The following is a 22,413-nucleotide window of genomic DNA, read 5'->3' as shown; positions in this document are numbered from 1 at the left end:
TTACTCTTTTTTTTTTAAAGCTTGTTTTAATTTAATTTTTTTTTTTTTAATTTTTGGCTGCACTGGGTCGCCATTGCTGCACACAGGCTTTCTCTAGTTGCGGAGAGCAGGGGCTACTCTTGGTTGTGGTGCAAAGGCTTCTCATTGCAGTGGCTTCTCTTGCTGCGGAGCACAGGCTCTAGGCACGCGGGCTTCAGTAGTTGTGACATGTGGGCTCAGCAGTTGTGGCGCACAGGCTTCGTTGCTGCACGGCAGGTCGGATCTTCCCAGACCAGGACTCGAACCCGTGTCCCCTGCATTGGCAGACGGATTCTTAACCACTGCACCACCAGGGAAGCCCCTACTTACTCTTTTGTTTGACATGCACTGCACTGTAAGAGCAGGGAGCCTGGGATCAGTAAAGTTTTAGCCAGCTGTTCTGAGTATAATGGAAACGCAAAGCAAACTTTGAGTAACAATTTGAACATGAACGTCATCTTTGCTGAGCTCACTCAGTGGAATCACACACAATGGAAAATGTCGCAATGTCTCCAAATCTACCCGAATTATAAAGGATACCGAATCACAGTTCCCTACTATCTGACAGCATCTGGTCCAGACAAGCTCCTACTTCCTTGACCCTCCCCACATTCCCCAGCCCGGACCCCACCCCCAGCTTCTCCCAGCACCCTCCTCCTGGGATGTGCAGGCTCTCCGTGGCCTTGCTCTCTGGAGCCGCAGCAGGTAATAGACATGACTCTGACTCCAGGTGTGTCCTGGTGGTCTTTGGCTGGGGGTGAGGATGGTGTCAGCCTGCAATGACACTTTGGGGGCTCTGGGACAGAGTGGTGGCTATTTCAGGAGATGGGCCTGGGTATGGTGATGGGGGGCAGTGGGAGAGGGGACTGCAGGAGCTCAGTGGGGAGGTGTGACGTGGCTGATCGGTAATACCTGCCATGGGGCTGGGGGCACCCACATCATCCCTTCCTTATGCTGTCACATCTCCAAATGCCCCCCTGACTAATGAGAGTTCAGTAATTATTTACTGAGTGAACAAGCCGTTGAAGAAAAGAATTGGTCATGTATCTGAGGGGTAATATTTGCTGATTTAATAGAGTAAGTGTGTTTCCTAGTCTGGCCAGGAAACCCCGCCTTCAACGGGTCTCCTCTGACTGGATCGCTGTCAGGAACTCCTGATATTTCTAGAGCTCCTCAGGACCTCTGTTTAAGACCATTGCGGCACCATGATGAGTAATTTCCCAAGGGAATCCCACTGGACAATAAAACCACATCCCACGTCTACAGGGAGATATGTCATCTTCTGCAAGTTCTCATGAACCACGAGAAGAATTAAAGTACCATCCCCGTCTCTTAGTGAGGGAAAATCATTCTGGAAAAAAATCCCCTGGGTGTTTTTCTTATTACTTTCCTACAGCTTTAGATCAAATTTTCTATTACTTTATGTGTTGTTCAAGTTGTGATGAAATCTATTGCTGGGAGGATGTGGGGGAAGGGAACCTCCTCTACACCTGGTGGAAGCAAGATTGTTAAGTTGTTTTTGGTGTCTTTTAACTTATAAAAAATTAATGTCCCTGAAACTGCACCTCTGAGAATCCACACCATAGAAATGATGCTACCAGGTTATGGAGATGTTTTAGGTTTAAGGATGTATTACTGTGGCTTTGTGTTTAGTGATAAAAATTGGAAATGAAACAATATTCTCAATATTGGGACCGTAACGGAATGAATTATACTTTATCACATTGCAAAATTATGGAGCTGTGAAAATAAAACAAAAAACATAGAGCAGTTCTGTCCACACAGAGGGATCTCCATGACGTATTATTGAGAGAGGGGCCAAAATGCAAAGCAGCAGGTATCAGGTGACAGCTGAGGACCAAGCCTCTCTGCGTGGACAACCACAGATGCGGGGGCACAGCTGCATAGTTTGTGTGACTTTGTGAGTATGTGTCAGCAGTGAGCGTGGGGAAACTTACAAGAGCCATGTGGAATTGGGGTGCGGTTGTGAATAAGGGGAGAAAAAAAGGGATGCAGACTAAAAAGGGAAAAATAAACACAAAAGACTGCACTTTAGAAACCTAGCATGTATGACATGATCCACTTCAATAAAATAATTATGTAGAAATGGTGACCTCTAGAGCCACTCACTCTGTGTGCCCATGACACACTGTCAGGTGAGAGAAAGTAGTTACACGGTAGTGTATAAACTACGATCTATTTGGTTTAAGAAAATGGACACCTCAAATAACTAAAAAAAAAAAATCTTTAAAAAGAACAAAGTTGGAAGTCTCACACTTCTTGATTTCAAAACTTCCTATAAAATTGCAAAGATAAAAACTGTGTATTACTGGCATAAAGACAGACACGTTGACCTGGAATGGAGAAACAAAACCTCACAGGTATGGTCAAATAACTTTTGAAAAGGGTGTGAAGACTATTCAATGAGGAAAGAATATTCTTTTCAACCAATGGTGCTGGGAAAACTGGATATCCAAGTTCAAAAGAATGAAATTGGACCATTGTCTTACACCATGTATAAAATTAACTCAAAGACCTAAATGTAAGAGCTAAAACTATAAATCTCTTAGAAGAAGCATAGGAAAAAGCTTCATGACATTGGATTTGACCGTGATTTCTTGGATATGACTGCAAAACACAGACAACAAGAGAAAACAAATAAATTGGACTTCATCATAATTAAGAGCTTATGCATCTTTTATGCATCAAAGGACACTATAAGAGATTAAAAGACAATCCACAGAATGGGAGGAAATATTTTCAAATAATATATTTAATAAAGGATTAATATATCCAGAATATATAAAGAACAGAAAAAGAGAAAACCAAACAACCCAATTAAAAATGGTCAAAGGATTTGAATAGATATTTTCCCAAGGATTATGCATAAATGAAAGATGTTCAACATTGTTATTCATTAGGAAAATGCAAGTTAAAAACACAATGAAATACTCCTTCATCAGAACTGCCACTATTTTAAAACTCAGAAAATAAATAGTAAGTGTTAGCAAGGATGTGGAGAAATTTGGACTCTTGGGCACTGTCGGTAGGACTGTGAAATGGTGTAGCTGCTGTGGAAAACAGTACGCCTGTTCCTCAAAAAATTAAACATAGAGTTGCCACATGATCCAGGAATGCCATTCTGGGAATATACCCAAAAGAAATGAAAGCAAGGACTTGAACAGATTACGTGTACGCACTGTTCATAGCAGCGTTATTCCCAGTAGCCAGAAGATGGTAACAACTCAAATGTCCATCAACAAGTGAATGGATAACAGAATGTGGTGTATGCATACAATGGAATGTCATGATGCCTTAGAAAGGGAGGGAATTCTGACACACGCTCCAAATGGATGAACCTTGATATTACGCTGCGTGAAATAAGCAGTCCCAAAGGGACAAATACTGTGTGATTCCACCAACACGAAGGACCTAGAGAAATCAAATCCATAGAGACAGAAAGTAGAGTAGAGGCTACCAGAGGCTGGGGGAGGGGACGGGAAGTTAGCGTTTAGTGGGACCATGGTTTCAGTTTGGGAAGATGAAAAAGTTTTGGAGATTGATGGCAGTGATGATTGCCCAATAATGTGAATGTACTTAATTCTATTGAAATGTATATTTAAGAAGGATTAAAATGCTAACTTTTATGTTATTTTACCACAATAAAAAACTAGACAAGAGAGGGGCATCAAAAGTGCCAGAGCCTCCAAAGACAGACCTTATCATAACTAACTTTTAGATAAAGTGAGGGGAGAGCTTAGGGTTCATGAATTACAGAGCAGAATACAGGCCATGTGTATTGTGGATCCACTGATTAGAAGCAAACTGCTATACTCCGAGCAGGGGAAGCTGGGCCAGGCCTGGCCATGGAGGCGGAGTCAGGAGCAGGGGATAAGGCTGACTCGGTGTACCAGGTGGATTTATGTGGATTGAGATGACAGGGGAAGTCATATAAGTAATAACAGTGTTTTTAAAAGTTACCCTGTGGCACATAACTGAAAGCAAACCCCTACTTTTTCTTGCTTTGGGGACCTGGCGGTTGAGAGAAATGGACATCTTGTCTTTCTGCAGTTTGTTAGAAACAGATACACAAACTGGACCCCAAGGGGAATCATGCCAGTGTGTTGCCAGCTTCCCCAGGGTGTGGTGCAGCAGGGGAACCTTAAATTTTGACAAAGTAATCAATCCAGTTTAGGGTCCAAATCAATTGTGGTCTGTTTTCTTTCCATCCCCCCCTCATTGGGCTTCTCACTCCTTGGAGTACCAGGCTGTACTGGTCCATGGTGGGTCCCATCCAGCACAGCACCCCGTCGGTGACACACTTACCCATAAATCTGCTTCTTTTTGTTTTTTAATTAGTATTTTTTTTTTACTGAAGTATAGTTGATTTGCAATGTTTCGTTAATTTCTACTGTATGACAAAGTGATTCAGTTATACATCTATATCTATATATACTTTCTCTTTTTTTAATATTCTTTTCCACCTTTGTTAAGCCCCCACCCCAAGGTGGTACATCCAGGTACATGCGTGAAGTCAGAGGATCACTATGGCTGATCGAACGGGCAGGTGGTGGATGTGCCCAGGTGGCCCCTTAGGGGCAGGCGACCCAGCTCCTCTGAGAGAAGGGACACCTGCAGAAATATTGAGGCTTCTTACTGTGACTCCTTGTTCCGGAGAACATTTTATCATTGTCTATGAAATGATAACATTGATGACATAGAGCATCGATGACAGAGCACTGATGACATAGAGCACTGGTGACATGGAGAACTGGTGACACAGAGCGTGATGTTGAAGGGCGCAGACTCAGGGCTGCTCTGTCCGGCAGCTGTTGACCTCAGGTGAGTTATTAGCCTCTCTGAGCCTCAGAAGGTTATTGGAAGCAACAAATAATTTTTATAAAATGATTAGAGCAGCTTGCCTAGGGAATGTTCTATATTAGTGTTTGTTCAATAAATACAGCCCACTGCCAAGTATTTATTTTCAAACGACGAGGCTGGCAAGGAGTGACTTCACGTTGTGTCATGACAGTTTGTGGGGTGAGTCCTGGCTTCAGCGGGGAGAACACGGGGCCAGGGCGCCTTGTGGGCACATCCAACCACACCACACAAATCTCCGTCTTCCGGCTCCAGAGACAAGACCTTGGTGGTCATGGTTGTTTTGCTAGAAACAAGGAGAAATATTGGAAAGCATCACAACTGTGGGGAAGTAGTTGACTTTCTTGCCTGAAAACTCTTCAAGAGGAGCCAGTCCATCAGTATAATCATTACGTGACTGGATGAGCTGGAGGAACTGTCCTCCGATTGTCTGTTGTCGCAAATACGTCCTATTTACAAACAAACTTCTCCAAGAAAGCGCATCTGCATTTTCTCTGGGGGGATTTGGGTGTTTGAGCGCCACCTGGAGGTGGGGGGCGGATTTTCTTTATCCTGGTGATGAAGATGTGTCTAATGAGGCTGGAGGTGAGCATGTAGCTTATTTAGCAGTTTGCTATTTTGATTTATGACCTTTAAACGTTTTGGCACGTGGAGTGAGGCGCCTTGTTTAGGCTCTCGCCTGGGGTTCTGCAGGGTTGGGAGTGCCCTCTGTCTCCAGCTGGGAGTAAGTACCTGGCGGGGACCCGTCCACGCTGTGTGATAGCAAACTTTCCCCCCGGGTGCTTGGCCCAATAGCAACACTCCTCCTCTACCCCCAGCCCCTCCTCTACCCCCAGCCCCTCCTCTACCCCCAGCCCCTCCTCTACCCCCAGCCCTGGTGGGTTTGGTTGTCACTCATCCACTCTGGCTGCCAGCCTCCCTCCCCTTTCCAGTGAACGTGGCTCAGCCCTCAGCATCCAGCTGAACCCCAGAAAGGGACCTGCTGGTCCAGAGGGAGAAAGTGCTTGCAAAGAAACTCACTGTTACGATGACTCTGGTATATTCTTATCCCTGAGTGACCCCTGCGATAATTCTCCCATCTTCATCTTAATAAAGCAGCCTTGAATTTTATAAAAACCCTAAGCACCTCTCAACTCCTATGTAATTTGTTTGGGAAAAAAAAAAAAAAAAACAACTCAAACCAAACACTCCCTGAAGACCTGGCCACCACTTTATCCATTCTTCACCAGCAGTAAGATGCTCTTTTAAAAATGTGAGAACAATCGTTGGTCCTTTTGAAACCCTCCAAAGGTTCCCACTGTCCTTAGAGGAGAGGACACCCTCACTGGCCTCTGAGGTCCCGGATCTGCCTGCCTCCCCTCCCTCCATCCTTCTCACTGAGTTTCAGCCCCTCCGAAGGCCCCTGTACTGCACCCCAAGTTCCTGGCTGCTTTGGGCCTTGGAACAATTTTCCTGCAGGGGCTCATCACAAGACGGGTCTCCCTTTCCTCAGGGGTCCAGTGAGATTCCCTACACCCAGGGGCCAATCCGAATTAGGAAGCTACTGGTCACTGTCATGACAACGCTACGTCGTCATCCGTGCACGGCCTCATCCCAAATCAAGTTCGTTTAAGCTACAGGGTTATTTCCACCTCCTTCATCATTATGGTCTTAGCACCTCTCCTAATCTCGGGGTGTCCAAAACCCAAAATTCCTGAGCCTTCCCTTTTCCCAGAGGGACCGACTCCTCTTCTACACTCAGTGGCATTTGTCCCACTGAATGTTCTCTCAATTCAGTTATGCACAATGGGTCGGTGTCGGGTGTGAGACCCAGTGGAGTCCTGCCAAGTTCAGTGGGTGCCAGATGCCCCAACATCTTCCTGTAAAATCTGTTACAACTGAGAACACAGTTTTTGTAGCTTTACTCGACCCTCCTGTGTCCTTTGATTCTGAGTCTGGGTTAAAATGAACAGTTAGAGGCTCCTGGTTATTGCTGCTCCTACAAAGCTCTGACTCAAGATTCCGAGCAGCCTGCAAGTCTGCTGTGACAGCCACCAAGCAGGTGGTGGGTCCCTTTCACCCTGAGTCAGACAGAGGGGCTGGGACCCCTCCCTTCTTTTCATGACAAATATCTTAGAGATCTGGAACAATATCTGGATGACCCTCTCAAAGATCACTGGGAAATTTGGGTTTGCATGTCAGAAAGTGGGGCTTCTTATCATTAAGAGAGTCTGCGATCTAACACATGACGCAAAGGATGCCGAGGCCAACAATTCCAAACCAGAAGCAGAATTGTCCTCCAAAATAAAATTGGTCCTTGTTCACTGGCTCCAAAATGCAGGCTAATTGGGTTGCATGTACGTGTTCAGCCATGGATTCATTCCAGCAGAAAGTGACGTCTCTCAAAATTAAACCCTCAGGAGATGCACAGTTCAGATTTTTCTTTGGTGTCTGCCACATGGAAATATCTACCTTGAAAATTTCCTAGGCCATAGTAATCACATTCACGCTGCATGGAGTCTTAATTGATGGTACCGTGCAGCAGCTGAATAAGGCAGAAGACAACTTTTTGAGGAAACAGTCTCTTTACTGTGACACCCTACCTTTGTGAGGTCATATAAAATCTCCACCCAGAGTAGCACCTCTCATGAACGAACTGAGGCTTCCCATATTGTCTCCTGTTTCCTAAGTGGGTGAATCAGGCCCCAGTTCTCAAAACAAGTCCTTTTCCCTAGAGATCACCTTCAAATTATTGGTGGATAGTATACATACAGAGCCTGACTGAAAGGCCATTTTTGGAAGACACTTTAAAAACTATCCAGTTCGTCTACTTCTCCAGTATTCTAAGCCCCAACTTGAATTGGGTTGGCTCATCAGACTCTCTCTTCTGCCCTTGTCAAGTTTCCTTCACTGAGCTGTGCTTCCGTGCTCTGCCCCAGGTTTTTTCCAAGGCGAACCCAGACACGGACCTCGGAAGTCAGGCCCTACTGAGTCATCCTCCGTCCGCCCGAGAAGATGGGCAGGGAGCAAAGGCTCGAAGACTCAGTGAGATGACGCCTCCCCCAGGAAGGGCCAGTCCCCTCTCTGTAACAGACACTCTTCCTCACCCCTGCCTTGGCTGCCAGGAAACTCCACACGGACACCAGCCCCAATTCTGCTTCCTCAGTCAACTGGTACTTACCTACTTTTTGGTTTTAAAATTATTGCACATTTTGTGGCAAGTTATTTCAAAGCCTTGTAACTTGGTGAGGATATCCATCATTTAAACCCTTGGTGAGGATATTAAAGAGAAAACTCTCGAACAGGATAGAAAAACGGTGATTGAGTTTCCTTTCAGCCCGGACATTCCACCAGGCAGTAACTTTATCAGTTTGGACTGAAATGCCTTCCACTTTCCATTGACTCTGCTGAAATAAGTGTGTCTTCAAGACAGGCTGTGACAGCTGACGGCTACTCAAAGTTTCTTCCTAATTTATAAGTGATAATCAGTTGGCCTGTTGCTTTGCTGTTGTTGTTCTCTGCATCAGGCTGACACAGGAAGCCTGGTGACTCATCAAGATGCACTATCTGAGTATGTGGGGTAAACTTCTGTGCCTTCGCTTAAGGAGACAAATGACCCCAAATCGCCTCTCAGGAGGGGACACAGCCTATCACCACCTTTGAAAAGTCAGCTGTCACAGTCATTTCCATTGAATTTCTTCCTGCTTTGCCCCTCTCCACCCCGCCCAGCCCCTGTTTTACTTTTTAAATCAGTTTTTTTTTTTTAATGTGCTGTCGTTTAAAAGGAAATTGAAGTTCAGATTGAAAATGCAGCCCCTGGTGAAAAGTGGGGTCAGGATTGATAGAATTTGCACCTCAAAGGTGTCACCTGTCTGGAAGGGAGCTGGTCACTCACAGTAAGAATCCCCAAAGTTCACGCAGGTTGCCAAGGACCTGAAGGAGCACAGGTGATTGAAACAAAAGCAAATCCACCAGGGCTGTAATGAAGATACTGAGAGGTCTGCTCACAGCTGGCTGGGGCTGAGCCACACCGGGGGTCTTAGAGTGATGGGGCAGGAGCTGCAGCATGAGGGTGCCGGTGTGTGTGCGTGGAGGCGTGGCCACGCCAGCCACAGAGGCGCCTCCTTTCCTGGGTCTCTACCCCTCAAGAGTTATGCAAGGGGCCAGAGAGGGCATGGGGATATCCAGCTGACAGGCAGCAAGTCCCTCAAACCAGCTCTACGCCTCGGTCGTCCCCCTGTACTGAGAGCATCCCTCCACCGTCTGGTGATATCACACCTGTAACACGCTGAGACGTGTGCCGGGCACGTTGTTGGCCTTCAGGAAGAGCTAGGTCCAATTCCTGTTGTTCAATGAAATAGAAAATATTTCTGAGACAGTATTTCACAGATTATAATGAATAAAAGGGCAAGGAGCTTTGCAGAGTAGAAGTGCTTGGTGGGGTCGGGTAAGGAAATCAGGGGCAGACAGCAAGCCTACCTAGCTGGTACCTCCCATCACAGGATGACCTTTCATGGTCGCTCGAGGTGGGAACCTACACTGCATATGGACTTTCTGTTGTTGCCAGTGGTCTGGCTGCTACTACTGGCTCTTTACTCTGACTCCCCTCCTCCCCACCCCCTGGTTTTGACTGACTCTTGGGATCTCCTTTTATGAAATGAAGGTATTGAGGAAAAAATGGATTTTAAAGTTAAGAAGTTAAACTTCTTTAAAGAAGTTACATCATCAGTAACTTCTTTGATTAAGTTTTGTGACAGTATTTTGCTCAATAATTTGTTGAATAATGTATCTCCTTTAGATGCATCAACACACTTTCCTGGGGCCTCTCGGGTCCTTCCCAAGGGATTCAAATACAGATTAGCATGAACTTTTGGATGTCTCCATCAGTGGCTGGAGGGATTTTTGGGAATAAATGAAAACACACGTACCAGGGCTGCTGAATCAGAAGTTCTGGGGATACGACTGAACAGTTTTCTGTTTATTCTTAATGGAAAGGATGTGTTGTACAGTGGGGTTCAGAAGGTAAACATAAGCTCTGGGGAATTCAGAGAAGAGGGCAGAACTTTTATGGCAGAAAAAGGAAGGAAAAAACAAAACTATACATACAGTAACCAGGACAGTGTTGCTTTGAATTCCTTGCTGTCTTTGCCAGCTCGTGGTATAATTTTGGTAATCACCACCACCTGCCCCCCAACCTACCCCATCAAGGGGATGGATTAATGGGTGGAAGAACAGACAGATGGAGGGAGGGATGGATGGATGGATGGATGGATGGAAAACTCAATAGATCATGAATGTGATGTGCCATTCACCGTGCTGACTGCTTTGTCTCCACTGTATCATTTAATCCCTCCAAAAACTCCACAGACCGGCACCCTTATCTTCATCCCCATGAGGAAGTGGAGGCACAGAGAGGTGCCAAGAGGTGCCTCCAGGGTACGGACATTGGTACCACCCACAGGACTATTCAGATGCCAAGAGTTCTCCATGCGTTCATTTGTGTGTACTTGTGGGAGGTGAGGGGTAGCTCTGTGCAAATTCACCACAGGTGTAAACACCACACAGTCAGGAGACTCACCACAGGGCCCTTCTTGCTGCTGCTTCATCACCACACCCACCCTCCCCATCCCATCCCTCCCCTCACCCTTGGCAATCACCAACCCGTCCTCTGTCTCTAAAATTATGTTATTTCATGAACGTTACATAAATGGAATCATGCAGTGTGTGCTCTTCTGATATTAGCTTTTTTCCACTCAGCATAATTTCCTTGAGATTCATCCAAATGTATCACTTGTTGGTTCTTTTGATTGCTGAGGAGCTTTCCGTGGAAAGCCATTGTGAACTTTTAAATCATAGATTGGTCAATTAAGCAAAAGTAACATTAACTTTGTAAGCAAAATGCTGTGTAGTTGCCAATCCACTTGACATGAATTAAAACTCCAACAGGTCATAAAACTGTGGACACAGTCACTCAGGAGAATTGTGTGAGCGACGTCTCACTAGAGCTCGGCACTGGTCTGAGGCTGGGAAACCGGGAGCTGCGTGGAAGAGGTGCTGGGGGCACTTGTTGGACAAACCAGTGGTCCGTGGTTCCATGTTGGCATCGCCCATGTGCCAGGCTTGGGGCGAGTCTGTGAAGGGAGCTGAGTGCCCGGCCCACGGGCTGAGGGAGCAGAACACTCTTCATTCCCAGATGTTATGTGAATCAGAGTCCCTAATTGAGCTCCCAGAGCAAAGAGCAGGAAACCAGACCAGTCAGACGCCCAAGTGTCAGGCCAGGAGAAGCTCCTTCTGTGAAACTGGGGGCACTGATCAGAGTCTGGTTTGGAAAGTGGATTGGCGGAAGTAAGCAGGGCCTCTGGGAATGGTTGTGCATGTTACACACTGCACAACTCCCAGGAACCTGCTCAGAGTAAGGAAGAGGCCTAGTGTCAGAGCCCCGTTGAAGTGGACTTGATTTTACTGCAGGGTTCTGGTTGTTCAAGAGGAAGACCAGGCCTGGAAAGCGAGGAGGTGAAGTGAGTCGGCAACAAGCAGCCACAAGCAGGCAGCACCAGCCTCTGGGGGCTCCAGCCGCTCTGGGTCATGGAAGCTCCGAGGATAATTGGGACATATCCTCTCTGGGGTTGGTCAACTGTAAAGGAGACTTGGGGCTTGGGGGTCCCTGAAACCTTGACCTGGGTCCAGGAGTGTGACTTAATTCTACATCATATCTGATTTTGTGGAGGAGGCTGGACAAAGGACTTACATTTAAATCCTTCTTCTATCTTCCAGTGGGGTTACTGGGTAGATATGTAGGGAGCTGAGAAGGTAAAAAGCGGTTCAGCAGGACAGTTGGAAGAAAATCAGCTCTGCTGGTCCAGCCTCATTGTAGGGGTCATTGGCAAGGCCTGGCAACAGTGGCATTATTGTGTCACTAAGTGTCCTTGTATTACCAAAAGATCGTCTATCACAACAAACATTTCGAAGGGAAAACAGGTTTACGGACTAAAGTTCCTAAGATAGCAAAGATGCATTCCTGCAGGAATTTCAGCAATAAGGATCTTTATACATGTGTGTTTGGCTATTGCAAATTGAAATTTAGAAATTGGTTTATCTATAGCTGAAACTAATCTAAAAGTTTCCTCCTTTGTCCTTAAATCCATATGCCACAGCTATTCAGAGTCTTTTGTCATCTTGGCAATCGTGAGATGTGACGCCAGCAATCCTGGAAGGGTGACAACAAAGAACAACAAGGGCATCTCAAGGACGAACAGAAGCCCAGGAAGTGCCTTTCTTTGCTCTCATTCAGCTTTGGTCCCAGATCCTGATCAGGTTAGAGCCAATCTCAGTCAAGTCTGAGCAAATCCTGTTACCTAACTGAGAAACCTCATGACATCCAATTCATGTTGTGGCAATGCAAGCACTGGGGAAAATATCTGAATTAACAAATATAGGGGAACCGTCTGTGACTCTCCGAACCCACCGTTAGCCGTGTCTGCGGGACCTGCCCGTGTGGGCAGAGATCCTAAGACAAAGCCCCAGTGAAGGAAGCAAGGCCACCGCCTCTGCTGTCATGAGGTGAGCACGTGACTGGGCAGGCATCCCTGTCCCTGAGGGTGGACGTCTCAGACAGGGGCGCTTCACCACGCCAGACCAGGAGGGCTGAGCTCCTGGAATCCTCCTTCCGGCCGCCAGGTCTTGGGCAGTCTGGGTCCAGCACGTCTCTGGCGGGGTCCGGGGTCCCTCGTGCCCGTCTCCAGGGCCACATGTGAGTTCAGGCCTTGGCCAGGTCTCAGCCACCCATCAGCCCATCTCACCTGCTTCCACATGTGCTGCACTAAGCCAGCCTCCTGATACACGTGTTGGACGAGGCTACATGGCAGATCAAGCTTCCAGGCCCTTTAAAATGCCTTCAGAATATGTTGTGAATTTGCCATCAGAGCATCAGAGGTAGTTTCTGTCTGACCCCCTCCAGCCCGTGACTCCCCTCTGGCCCAGAAGCACCTGAACCCCTAGACTCTGGATGAAGAGCCACCTCTAACCTCTCCCTCCATCTCTTTTTCTCTCCTTCTCCCTTTTTAGTTCTTTCTTGTGATAATCTTTTTACCTGCCATGTCTTTACCCTAAACTATTCTTTTAGGACTCAATGACCGCATTTACCCGGAATTCCTCAGGAAACCCTTGCCTGACCTCCCTGAAGGCCGCGCTCTTGCCTTTGCTAAGCATTTCCACTGCACCTTTTATAGCATAAATATCCTTTATCACAACAGTTCTCAGGCTGTTTAATGATCTGTTTCCCCAATTAGACTGTCGAATTCTCGACGACCAGGAGCAGATCTGATTCAGAACTTTCTATAGACTCTACCGCTCTACTTAGACTATAAATGCACTGAAAAAGTACATGCTAAAATGAATGAACAAACAGATTCCCTGAAAGGAGTGTCTTTATTATTTCAATAGTGAAAATTCAGTTTTCCTGTCCTGTTAGGACTTTCTCTAGGATTTAGAGCAGAATAGAAATCAGAGCAAAGGAAGGTGTAGGCAAAGGAAGGGGGTAGGTACAGACAGATGGACGCTTCTATGTTAAGGAATCTCTGTGCATAGAAGTTTTGAGATGCATTTTCCCAATTAGGGATAACAGAAATAAAATAGGAGCCGAATTCCTCTTCTGCTTTTAGCCGAATGTTCCAGATTTCTTCATCTTAGATGGGCTCAAGTTCACGATCACCTGCCTCTCATCGTGTGCAGACACGGGGACTTTTGACTTATTTTGCCATAGATGAGGTGGCCGCAGCGGCTGAGCCGAGTCCCGCTTTCACCTACAGATGATGTGAAACGTCCCAAATGCCCTCCTGGCAATGTCCGCAGGACCGCGGGGCTGGACTCCCGGCCTAGATCCTTCCTGAGTGGATCAGAAGTCCAGAGTGAAGGAGGCATCTTGAAAACTCTGTGCATCAGAGGATAGCTGACAACCCTCAATACACAGTGTCTGTAACTCACAGTAACCTGCTTCTCGAAATCTGGGGACTGGCCACCAGGGAGTCTTCTGTTGGTCCCCTAGGCTCACGTGTGCTGCAGTCTCTGAGGGCCTCCCTGGGGCTAGGGGTTCATAAGGGCCCGGCAGTGGCGTGGGCTCTTGGCTTGTGCACCTCCGGGTCCTCTAAGTGGCCTCTCACCATCTAGGAGGCCAGCCCAGGCCTCTTCACAACCAGTAGGCTTCAGGGGCGGCGAAGGTGGAGGCTGAGGACATCTAGGCTCTGGAGTCTGCCCAGCAACACTTCCCACACTCATCTGTCAGAGCAGGGTCCGGGAAGTGCCCGGATCCAGGTAACGTCTATGTTCGGGGGCACCCAGGTCCAGGAGGAAGAGGTTCTTGACAGGCAGAGAAGCAGCATTGCATTTTAAAGGGAGGCCTGGGTTCGACAGTCTGCCACAGCACAGACTAGACCAATATGAGGAGTCTTCACTGACCGAGAGCTGCACCCGCTTGGTCCTGAGACGAATCACAGAGATTCACAGCGGCCACAGCCACTGCGACAGTAACGGAACCGGACTAAAGCGGTGGGTCCAGACAGAAGCCTCCCGTTGCCCTGGCAGCAGGGACTCGGGCCTGAGTACACACCACGCGTGCCCATCAGAGGAGACTGGGTTAGACTTGGGACCTGTCGCTGAAACAGTCCCAGGGGAAGAGTTGGCAGAGGGCAGAACCGTGAAGGGAAGGTCAGAGCCAGAATGAGCAAGGCCGCGCAGAGCCAGGCTGTGACACCTGCTGGTGGAGAAGTCAGGACTACGTCCCCGGCTGCATCCCTGACCCAGGCCGTGGGAGGGAGGCTCCCAGACCACTGCCCGGGCCCTGTCCCACTGACCACCGTGCGCTCCAGCCCATCTCTACAAGCTCACCCAGTCTGTAAAATTGGGAGTGATGAGCAGATAACAAGTATGTCTTAACACATCAGGCATTTTTTTTAAAGCCTTCTAGATTTTATTTTATTTTTTTCAGTTATCTTCGGATCTTTGACCATTTCCTGGGCAAAAAGAAACATTTTTAAAAATATGTATATTTGGCTGCATCGGGTCTTGGTTGCTGCGCGCGGGCTTTCTCTAGTTGCGGCGAGCGGGGGCTACTCTTTGTTGAGGTGCGCGGGCTTCTCATTGCGGTGGCTTTTCTTGTTGCAGAACACGGGCTCTAGGGCTCAGGCTCGGTAGTTGTGGTGCACAGGCCTAGTCGCTCCGTGGCATGTGGGATCTTCCCAGACCAGGGCTCGAACCCACGTCCCCTGCATTAGCAGGCTGATTCTTAACCACTGTGCCACCAGGGAAGCCCAGCCTTCTAGATTTTATAAGTCCCAGGAAGCCTGCGGCTCATAGCCCAACACTGCGTGGTTTTGGTGGTTGTGGAGTCAGGAGCCTTCCTGGCTGCGGGGTGTTTGTGTTTCTTGTGTGTGGATCAGGCCGGCTTCCTCTGAGACACTGATGATGTCATGTTGCTGGACCAGGAGGTGGGGGACGGAGGCTGTGTGCTGCTCACCTCTGGCTGGAGGGGGGCCCATGGGGAAAGACTACGATGTCCCATAGAAAGGCTGTGGGATTCGAAGACCAGTTCTTCATTTTACATGGCGACATTAACGTGGTGCCCACAGACTGGTAGAAATATGAACTTGGACTTGGAGAGTCGGCTGTTTACGTCAACAAACACGCAGCAGGTTCATCCTGGGAATCCCAGGCCCGCTTGAAATCCCAGCAAACCCAAGGCCTGACAAGGGGCCAGGGGAGCCTCATTTCCCTAATGTGGAGGCAGAAGCAAGAGGGTCCCCCCACCAGCACAGTCCTCCCCACCAGGGCTCCAACCACCCTGTCACTACCAGTGGCCCCAGGGGACTGTCTTCAAGGGGGCCCTGGGCCTGTGCATTGGCCTGGGGGACAGTTTCGCCCCTGCTCACCTGTCTCAGCCCACCTAGACCACAGCCCACTCGTCAACAGCATCCCGGTACTGAGACAACGGCCCCTTGACAGGCCTTGAGTTCGCCAGGATCAACAGGGCAGACCGTCGTTTGGTGATCTCACCACTTTATTTGGGAAATTAGCCACTGAGCAGGTTGATACAGAGGCATTGATTACAGTTAGAGCTTCAGCCACATGAAGTATTAATAACACACATAAGAGATTAAGCGTACACTTTATACCACAGCCTATATGACTCAACTTATAAGAAGATACCACTAGCTATCTGATTCATTCGCTGAGGGGATCTTAATTCTTTGAGTTTTAGTAATGCTCCGTTAAAATTCTGATTTAAACGGACACCAAAAACACAAAGACACGTGAATGACTGCTACCCACGTGAAAAAAATGTTCATTATTCATTAGGGAAACTCAGATTACAGGTACAAGATACTACCACCACACACACCAGAATGGCTGAAACTTTTAAATGGACCGACAACGCTGAATGTTGGCTAGGATTTGGAAGAACTGGGACTCAGATATTTTGGAAAACAGTTTGGAGGTTTCTCATAAAATGAAACATACACTTACCACCAGAGTATGAACACAAGCCCACACAGAGAGTTGCCCGCTAACGTTCATAGCAACTTTACTCGTGAGAGCCAAGAGCTGGGGGAAAACCAGGTATCTACTGTCAATAGAAATGGGTGATTGTTGATACACGTACGACATGGATGGATCCCCAAAACGTGACGCTGAGCAAACTAAGCCAGACGCAAAAGCATACATACTGCATGATTCCACTTGTACGGAGCTCCAGGAAAGGCAAATCTAAACGATTGTGACAGCCTGGGTCTGGGCTTGGGGAGGTATTGATCACAGAGGAGCAGGAGGGGATTTGGGGTGATGGAAGTATTGGACACTTGACTACAACTGTGATTACACACTACATACATTTGTCAAAACCCATCGAACACTGTACTTAAAGTAGATGCACTTTATAGTGTGTACCTTTTGCCTCAATGAGGTTTGATTTTTAGAGCCTCCCTAAAATGTGCTCGTTAGTCATATTATTTGTGAAGCAAACATATTAAGACCTGAGCCCCTGCCTGCCGGGCTCTGCTCAGCCGGGGCGAATGAGGGCTACCTGTGCTGTCCTTACCTGACACAAGGTCCCTGTTTGCACGTCAGCTCTGCTTCCTGTTCCTCTCGGGGCAGAAAGCACTTTGATAATGGAATTAGGGCTTCTCGGCTAGATGCCAACAATGATCAAATAATTCTCCAGAGGTTGAATCAATCTCCTTCTGAGTTGAAATATTGATCATTGCCAAGTTCATTTCTGCTCAGTCCCCAGAAGATCTTGCTCCTGAGAGAAAGATGCCATTAGCATTTTTCTCTTTTTCAACCCAAAGACAGGGATGGTTTTTTTCCCAAAGTCGATAGAAATGATGTCTGTTGAACTGTGTTTTCCAGAGATGAGCCACAGAGTGTTATTCTGTGCTGTCATGTTTTGCCAAATGGCAGAAAGAGCTTTAATAGGACAGAACATGGTCTCTGCATCACCACAGCAATGATCTCCAAAAATACTCATCCAATGATCATAAGATACTCTCCGAAATTTGTTACTTAAACACTAGATAAAACTGTCTCCTCTTTAGGACCTCCCTCGTGGCTCAGTGGTTAAGAATCTGCCTGCCAGTGCAGGGGACACAGGTTCGATCTCTGGTCCAGGAAGATCTCACATGCCACGGAGCAACTAAGCCCGTGCGCCACAACTACTGAGCCTGTGCTCTAGAGCCTGCGAGACACAACTACTGAGCCTGTGTGCCACAACTACTGAAGCCCACATGCCTAGAGCCTGTGCTCCGCAACGAGAAGTCACTGCCATGAGAAGCCCGCACTCTGCAACGAAGAGTAGCTCCCGCTCGCCGCAACTGGAGAAAGTCCCTGTGCAGCAACGAAGACCAAACACAGCCAAAAATAAATTAATAAAAATAAATTTTTAAAAAACACAACTATCTCCTCTTTAATGCATTTCTGATGACATGTAGGAAGGAAACTCTGGCTGAAACGAACATTCTTTGGGCCATGATGAAATGACATCACAAAATATAGATTTGACCAGGGAGGAAAATGACCTCTCAGGTAATAAGTCATGTTCTTCACCAGAACTGGAGGCCAGAGGTGCCTACCGTGATGATGTCATTTCAGACTAGAAATAGCATCTTATTCAATGTTGTCCAAGGCCGGCCCATCCTAACGAATGTAGCAGGGAAAGTCACATCCCTGGAATAAAGATTCAGCCCCTCCCTCTAACATAGTTTCTTGCAAGATGGCGCACATTTCAAGATAAAAAGGTCAGGCTGATATCACGGTGGGGAACTTTTCGAAGCAGATGGTGTCCTTTTATCCTTTGGATTCTGATGGCAGGTGGCACCGTGATGTCAATTTCCAGGTGCAAAGATTGAGTTGCCCCAGTGGGTGTCATGTGAGAAAGCACAGTCTACAGAAGGGGAGGAAGCCCCGCTATCTCAGAGGTGGGACCTTTGCCTTGCCTCTGCACCTGCATCCCTACAGGCCTGCGTTATCCCCAGGGCAGGATCGAAAATGAGGAGGGGACGGCAGTCTGTGGAATCCCAAGGTTCCAGCTCTGCCATGCTCCCCTCTGGCACTAAAACATTGGTGTCATCAGAAGAGGAGCCCAAACAGCCCAGATCCCACTCTCCGTCTCTACTCCACAAGTATAAAGCACCTCAGTCATTCTCCTCTGACACAGCACAGGATTTGAGTAACAGGGGCATCTTCTCCCTACAGGCAGAGGTGGGGTCCCTCTGGCATTGCAAAGGCCCCCGGTTCTGATGGCTTAGCTTCCTGGAGTAGGTGCCGGGGAGCTGACAAGAGGTTTGTGTTCAATCGTCCTCATCCAAGGTGACAGACCCCAAATGGATCACGGCGCCCCTGGAAGCCTGTGACAGGCCTAGGGGTGGGAACAGGATTCACACTTTGTGACTCGGGATCCTGTCATCCCAGGCACCGCAGGCAGGATCAGGATCTAGCCTCACCCAGTGGTCAATGAGACAAGACTCACCTGTAAATCAATGATCACACCGGGGCTGACGGCCTCCAGCACAACAAGAAATAAGCATTTAAAAAATGTATAAGTAACACATGAGGCAAAGAAGAAGTGAAAATGGAAACTCAAGAATGGCTACAACTCAAATACATAAATAAAATCCCGATCCTGAGACAGACAGCGGGGGTGGTGTACGCTTTACGTGACTGTATCAGAAGAGAAGAAATGCTGAAAATGGGAAGCACAGAACTTGAGGTGCTAGAAAAGAATCCACAAACTAAGCCCAATGAAAACAGTGGGAAGGAGAAATAAAGACAAAGGAAGCAATTAATGAAATAGAGAAAATCAACACATTCAAAAGCTTGTTGCTGAAAAGACCAGTAAAATTGAAAAACTGATGGAGGAAGGCAAAGAAACGACATAAACAAGATTCAGAACGAAAAACTGTGTATAATTACAGATGTAGCAGAGAATTAACGCTTTCAATAATGGAAAATATGAATTTGAAAATTTGGTAAAATTGACACGTTCTTAGAGAACTGTAAGTGATCAGACTGAATGGAGAGGAAAGGGCACTGGACCAAGCCCAATCCCCTCGTGATGAAACACACGCCGTGAGCATTGGAAAGTCGCCCACAGGTGAGTTTGCACTCAGCTCCCAGACAGCACTTTCTGGACTTTCTGAAAGCATGTCCATCACGTGCCAGGCTTTACTCTCAGGGACTCGTGTGTATTAACACTGTCCTAATGACCCCCTTGAGGGGTGTGTGCTGTTCAGACCCGAGAGTGAGTTAACTGGGGCCCGGGGAGGTGTTGAGACCTGCCCGGGGTCACAGGGAGCAGAGCCAGGATTTGAACCCAGGCCATCAGTGTGTACAGAAAACACAAGCCACACGCCCTGGATGCATGGAGGTTCCCCCAGGAGCGTACAGTCCCCATCCTACACAAACCCTCCCAGAGAAGGAGACCCCTTCACTGAGCTGGCCGAATGCTGATGCCAAAACCAGACATAGGAAAGGAAAATCAGACCAACCTCCAGCAGGATCATAGATGCAAAATGTTTAAACAGATTCTGCATTAGATTAAAAAGACAATGTTCGGGCTTCCCTGGTGGCGCAGTGGTTGAGAGTCCGCCTGCTGATGCAGGGGACACGGGTTCGTGCCCCGGTCCGGGAAGATCCCACATGCCGCGGAGCGGCTGGGCCCGTGAGCCACGGCCGCTGAGCCTGCGCGTCCGGAGCCTGTGCTCCCCAACGGGAGAGGCCACAACGGTGAGAGGCCCGCGTACCGCAAAAAAAAAAAAAAAAAAAAAAGACAATGCTCACGAGTACGTTGAAATTATTGCAGAAGGCAATATGGTCTCAACATGAGAAAATCGAATAATATAATTCACCACTGTAATAATTAAAAGAAAACGACAACATAGCTCGATGGAAGCAGAAGAAAGTCTTTTGATAAATTTGATAAAAATCCATGGCAAAACTTAGCAAACTAGAAATCAATAAGAAAATTTCTTAGTTTGATAAAAGATATCTGCCTGATAGGTATGAAGAAAAATCCTAAGTTTGAAATGTCAGAAGCTTTCCGCTTCAAAACAGGAGCAAGAAAAAAAAAAAAAGGAACAAGAAAAAAAAAAAATAGAAACGACAGGATGACTACCACTTGCACTTCTGTGCATGCAGGCGGGACTCTCCAGTCAGAGCGGTGAGACCAACAGCGGACGCGCCTGGGAAGAAGGAAACAGCCATCATTCAGATGTTACCACGCAGAAAATGAAAGATCCTACAGGCAGATGATGAGAAATAATAACAGAACCTAGTGCTGTTGTTTAAAATGTGGACCGTATAAAGTTTATTGTATTTTGTACTCAAACAACTGTTCGAAAATCCAATTGAAAGATTTTGTGGAGAATGGCACAAATATAAGGAAACTAAAAATCAATGTTTAAAATGCAAGACCTTAACATGAAAATGTTTGATGCTTTATTAAAAGCTGTTACAAAAGTCATACATAAGTGGAGAGACATATGTTTACGGGCAGGAATTCTCAATGTTCTAGAGCTGTCAAGTGTCCCCAGATTGATCTCTCAATATAATACAATTCCAATGAAAGCCTCACCAGGGTTCTTCATGGGTCCCACAAGCTGATTTACCAGGTGTGTGGAAGGGTCAGAGACCCCCAAGAGCCATTCACAGGTGTCCCAAAAGAAACCACACCCTCCCCTGCCCCTCACCACAGAGCGAGCCTGCTGGCACAGTCCGCGGTGCCGGGGACCCCTACCTCCATCCGGGGGTCCTGTCCACACTCACCCTCTGCAGGGGGCATGTGTGGGAGATGCTCACAAGCATCCTTCCGATCCCTCTCCGTGTTGGGTGTTACGCCCTGGGAGGGGGAAGAGGGGCTGGCCTCCCTGTGCTCTGCTGAGGAGGCCACCAGAGCCAGGATGCCCTCCGAGCCCAGGGGCCAGGGGACCTCGTCCTCCCCTCGTCCACCTGTGCAGACAGGTGAGGCCCAGTCTGCCCCTCCGCTGATATCCTGAGTGCAGGACTAAACTCTGAAACTCCTGTTTCAGAGCCTCGGTTCCCAAAACCTCAATGGCCCAGCTCTGCAGGAGTGATGGGAGGGTCAAAAGACAGTGCTCAGGTCTTCATGGCTGTGAACCAGTGGTGCGCTTGGTCCCTTTTCCAGACGAGAGCGAGGGGACTGAGGCTGCATTCAGACCCCGTCTGACCCTCTCCTTCCCCTCTCCTTCCTTCCCCTCCCCCAGGGGTCTCCTCCCCCTCAGGAGGAGCTCGACAGGGCTGGAGCCAGCAGGTCAGCAGGTCACCAGCCTCCTTGCACAGATGGGGAAACTGAGGCTCAGAAGGGCCCCGGGCAAGTGAAGGCCTGAGTGACACACCCCTGAGGATGTGCTCTCAAGGCCTTCCTGTCCCCAGGAGCCCAGGCTCTAGGGCGGGAGCCACCTGGGGGGCTGAGCGGAGACTGTCTAGGAAGGCGTGACCCAGTGAGCTTGCGTGAGGCCAGTGTCTGCGCGCGGTCCCTCCAGGGAGCGCCAGCGGCTCCCTCCATCTGCTCTTTCAGGGCAAGGTAGAAGTGACATCCTCACCACCCTCTCCGCTGTGTCCTGTCCTGGGCCCGCGTCACCTCCAGGGTGTTCTGTGCGCGCCTGAAGTCTCTTCCCAAAGGTTTGGGTCTGTGCCTCTCTCTCGCCTTCTAATCAAACTAGTGGTTTTCCATCCGAGAGGCCAGTGTATTAGTAGCAGAATAATCACCGGCAAATTGTCCAGAGAGCCCAAGGTGAGACATCTCAGGTTGGCGTAGTTTAAACGTGGGTGAAGATGATCGGAGTGGAGATGGAGAGACCCGTGCAGGGACACCTGGGCGGGGAAGGGGGAGTTAGGCGGATTCAAGACAGACAGTGTCACAGATGTCTGACTGCAAGTCCCTTGCCTCCAGGACCCCGTGAAGGAAAAGAGTACCAGCAGGCATGGGGGGGCCAGGGCACCTGAGCCTCTGACTCCTAGAATCGCCCTCGTGGT

This window comes from Phocoena sinus, chromosome 15, assembly GCF_008692025.1.
Source record: "Phocoena sinus isolate mPhoSin1 chromosome 15, mPhoSin1.pri, whole genome shotgun sequence".
NCBI lineage: Eukaryota > Metazoa > Chordata > Mammalia > Artiodactyla > Phocoenidae > Phocoena > Phocoena sinus.
Note: the sequence above shows the minus strand (reverse complement) of the source record.